This window comes from Otolemur garnettii, unplaced genomic scaffold, assembly GCF_000181295.1.
Source record: "Otolemur garnettii isolate 467f Iridium unplaced genomic scaffold, OtoGar3 scaffold00008, whole genome shotgun sequence".
Taxonomy (NCBI): domain Eukaryota; kingdom Metazoa; phylum Chordata; class Mammalia; order Primates; family Galagidae; genus Otolemur; species Otolemur garnettii.
In genome coordinates this window covers 36503000-36507562 of record NW_003852403.1, presented here as the reverse complement: position 1 = coordinate 36507562, position 4563 = coordinate 36503000, and positions in this window count along the sequence as shown.

The window sequence follows — 4563 nt, the reverse complement described above, 5'->3', positions numbered from 1 at the left end:
AAAAAAAAAAAAAAAAAAGATCCAACCCTCTGACTGAACAGAGTGGATTAAGCTCAGGACATTGGTTTCTTGTCTTAGAAGAGACCCCTACAAATAGGGATTCCTGTCAGGAGAAGTCTTTATCAGAACATGTATGTAATCCGTGCCTAATGAAAACACAATTGACACCTACCTCTTCTCAATTAAAAAACCCCAGTATGGGTAGGGAGAGGGTATGTGGGAGAAGAGAGGGTATTCGGGGGGACCTCACCTAATGTGCATGATGCAATGGTACATTTCAAAACTATTAAGAAATGAGTATAATTGTGATGGACGTGTTACTTGATTCAATGTAAACATTTCACATTGTATATCGAAGCAGTACCCTGAACCCCATAAATGCATCAATGTACAAAGTTATAATTTAATAAAAAATAATCATTAAAAACATAAAAAAAAGCCTAAAAGGAAAAAAAAAACAATATACAAATATAGAAGTTGTTTATAGTCAGCAAACAGAGAGATAGCCCCCTGGCAAGTAGGAATGAGGGGGTTCCAGTCACAACAAATAGGTCAGAAATAAGCCTCTTTCTTTTCCCATCACCTAAAACAAGCTGGTTATCTTTAGTTACAACATACGTAAAATTAATTCAAACCACTATTATAAGACTTTTATGATTAAAGAAAAAGACTTTTATAGGAGGTGATTGTTTCATAAGCAGCTCCCTTCAATCATAATAGCTTACATTTGCATGCCGGTCACTGTGTGCAGGCACTAAAGTGCTTTCTGTATGGTGACTTAATTATTCCGAAGGATCACCCTATGAGGAAGGTACTCTCATGTTGTAGGTTGGGCTCTTTGGGAAGCGGACTCCAAGAGGGAGATAAGATTGCAAGATATTTACTAGGAAGTCTTGGGATCAAAACCTGAGGAAGGAAGAGAAAGAAAGCAGGACTCGGCTGAGTGAGCAGTTGAGCTGGAACGCAGGTCCAGTGAGGACCTTGCCAACTCTATATGAAACTCTGGAGCTGGGAAGGTCCTTCTAGTTGCCTTGAATTTGGGCAACAGGGTCAGGCCATTATACCTTCTGTTGGTCAGTCGTTGGATATGGCTGTCCCTGGTAGGACGGAAGCCAGGACCTGGGGAGAGACAATTTCCTTCACCCAGGCAATCCCCAAAGAGGGCTGACAGCTAGGGGCCATCTTCTGGTAATACTTCCAGCATCTGAGAAGCAGAATCTGGGGATGCATCACAGGGTCATATCATTATCCCTGCTTATGGATGATGTAACTGAGGCACAGAGAGGTCACAAAACTTGAACAAAGCTACATGACCAGTAAGTGGTGGAAGTAAGAGTAGACCATAGACCAATGGGCTGCAGAGTCCACACCCTTGACCACTACATGGCAATCTTTGAATAATTACTCTCCTATAATTTCCAGATTCCACAGGCATCATTTGTTTAAAGAAAAAGAAATTACCATTATATTTCTTCCTACATGCACTATTTCTTTTTCTTTTCTTTCTTTCTTTCTTTCTTTCTTTCTTTTTTTTTGAGGCAGAGTCTCACTCTATCACCCAGGCTAGTGGTGTCAGCTTAGCTCCCAGCAACCTCAAACTCCTGGGCTCAAGTGATCCTCCTGTCTCAGCTTCTTTGAATAGCTGGGACTACAGACATCATCCACAGGGCCTGGCCTTACATGCACGTTTGATCAGAGTTTCCTTTTCTAAACTTTAAGGACAGTTGCATGATTTTATTCTTCTCCTGAAAAAAAAAACTGCTGCATTGATATAAAAAGGTGCACCGGTGGCTGCCCATCATTGTTCATACTCAGGAACAGATTTAATACATCACTTTTACCTGTAAATTCTACAACTGCTTGTTTGGGGGAAAGAGCCATTTTACCTACATATTAGTCTCATCTCAGTAACTTCTCCAGGTAGATATGCCTCCTGTTTAAATTATTGGAGCACCTGGTTGGCCTAACATTTTCTTAATGTTCAAGAACCTACCTACTTCATTATTTGTTTTTTAAAATGTAAGCTCCCAAAATAAATAAGATTACATTTACATATATATGAGGGCTATCTGGAAAGTATCCAGCCATACAATATGAAAAATAGTATTAACAATAATTGGATACTTTCTGGATGCCCCTCATATGTTACACAAACATTGTAGAAGCATGAAACGGCAAAGGCCTAAGAAATGGCTCAAAGTTAATACGTCCAGAACAGAATTCTTGATTTTCTCCCACAGTACCCTGTTCCTGCATCACTCTTTTCTGATAAATGGCACCAGAATCTATCCATACTGCACAAGAAAACAAGAGTTATCCTAGATTCCTTGCTGTTCCTAACTTCCCTTGTCCAATCCATCTGCAGACTTTAGTCAGTTCTAAAGATATGCCCAAAATCAGCTGCGGCTTTCCCCCTTCACTGACTAATCAAGTGGCCACTCTTCTTTCTCTAGACTCCTGTGATGACCTCCCAATAGGCCTCTTTTCTGACACTCTTATCCTCCTACAAAATGAAATGACATTTTAAAGAAAGCCAGTGACATCACATCCCACCTTCTTACTAAAACCGTTTAATCACTTCCTTTTGTACATAAAACACAAACTGCTTACACTTCCCCACCTGTGCTAGATGATGCCTACTGGTCCAGTTTAACCTGGGAACACTCTAGGCCTTTCTTTTCTTGGCCTTTGCTTTGCTTTTCCCTACCTAAAATATCCCTTCCATACAAAGTCGGCTCCAGAGGTCTCATTCAAAGAGAGTTTTCCTAACCGTGTCATCTAAAGTAGCCCTTCCCATCTGTTTCTACTCCCTTATCCTGTTTTATTTCCTGCAGTATTTAGCACTAGCCGAAATCACCTTGGATATTTTTTATCTACCATACGACAAAGAGAGCCCACAGGAAAGCAAAGCAAGGGTTCTTCTGTCTAATCGGCTGCTCTAGTCCCAGGACCAAAATAGTGTCTGGCATGTCAACAAGTTATTTGTGGAAAATATTTCCTGTTAACAGTTTTCTATATATTCTTCCCTCTTTCTCAAAAAAGAAAAAATTAATAATGTGATCACATTACACTTGGCCTAACTTTTTTTTTTTTTGAGATAGAGTCTCATTATGTTGCCCTTAGAGTGCCAAGCTGTCACAGCTCATAGCAACCTCAAACTCTTGGGCTTAAGTAATTCTCTTGCCTCAGCCTCCCAAGTAGCTGAGACTACAGGTGCCCACCACAACATCTGGCTATTTTTGTTGTTGTTGTTGTTGTGCAGTTGTCAGTATTGCTTTAGCTGGCCCAGGCCGGGTTCAAAACCACCAGCCTCGGTGTACATAGCTGGTGCCGTAACCACTGTGCTAAGCCTGGCCTAACTTTTTAAAAAACTATTTATTTTGAAATAATTTTAGGCTTACACAAAAGTCAGAAAAATAGTACAAAAGGTTTCCATATAACCCTTAACCCAGTTCCCCAGTCTTGACAGTTCAATTTAATAGTTTTTACTAGTAACTAATCTACAGATCTTATTCAAAATTTTCCAATTGTTCCTCTAATTCTCTTTTTCAATTCTAAAACTCAGAGATCCCACATTTCATTTAACTTTTATATCTCTTTTTCTCTAATCTGGGAAAAAATTTCTTACTCGTTTTTGTCTTTTAGGACCTTAACACATTCAGGCTAGTTTTTAGTAGAATGTCCTATTATTTGGATTACTATGATACTATGACATTTATTGGATTACTATGACACTCACAAGTACTTTAAGGTTATACATTTTTTGCGAGAATGCCACAGGTGTAATGTTGTGATGTTGTAATAAAAAAATTAAGGTAAAATTTTCAGTACTAGATCATAAATAGGACATTCTCTATTTTAAAAATATCACTATGGAATTTCCAATCACCTTGCACTACCTTTAAGCAGCATTTTTCTATCTGTGTTCATCTGCACACATAATTTAATATATGTAGGTCTAGCCCTCCCACCACTTCTCCTTAAGAGGAACTTGGGATCCAGAAAGCTCTAAACTTCATTGCCTATCCTTTCTATCCTCATCCTTTGAGTTCCTGAGACGACACCTGAATGCTGTGCTGCCCTCCTATATGAGTTACCTGTTGCTACACACATACAAAAAAAATGCTGCAAGCAACCCCCAAACGGAGCAACCAGACATTTGATTAATCTGTAAGTTTAACATTTGATAATTAGTGTTTGACTGAGTGGTTTTTCTGATCACCACTAGGCTCATTCACATGTTTGGGAATCAGATGGCTGGCGGCTGGGCTAGGATGACCTCAGAGGGAATGACTGAAGAGAATCTTCTCTGTGCCACCTGTCTCTCACCCACGATCAGACTAATGGGGTAATCTAGGCATGGTCTCATGTCAAATGGAAACAGCCAAGGCTCTTGCATGCCCTGCCATCAAGTCACTTTCCTATCAAGTCACAATGTCAGACTCTACCTCTTTAGTGAGAGGAAGTAGAAAGTCACCTGACAAAGGGAATGGATACAGAGAAGGGCGAAGAATTTGGGCAGTTTATACACTCAATAATCTATCATCTAGGGCAGCGCCTGTG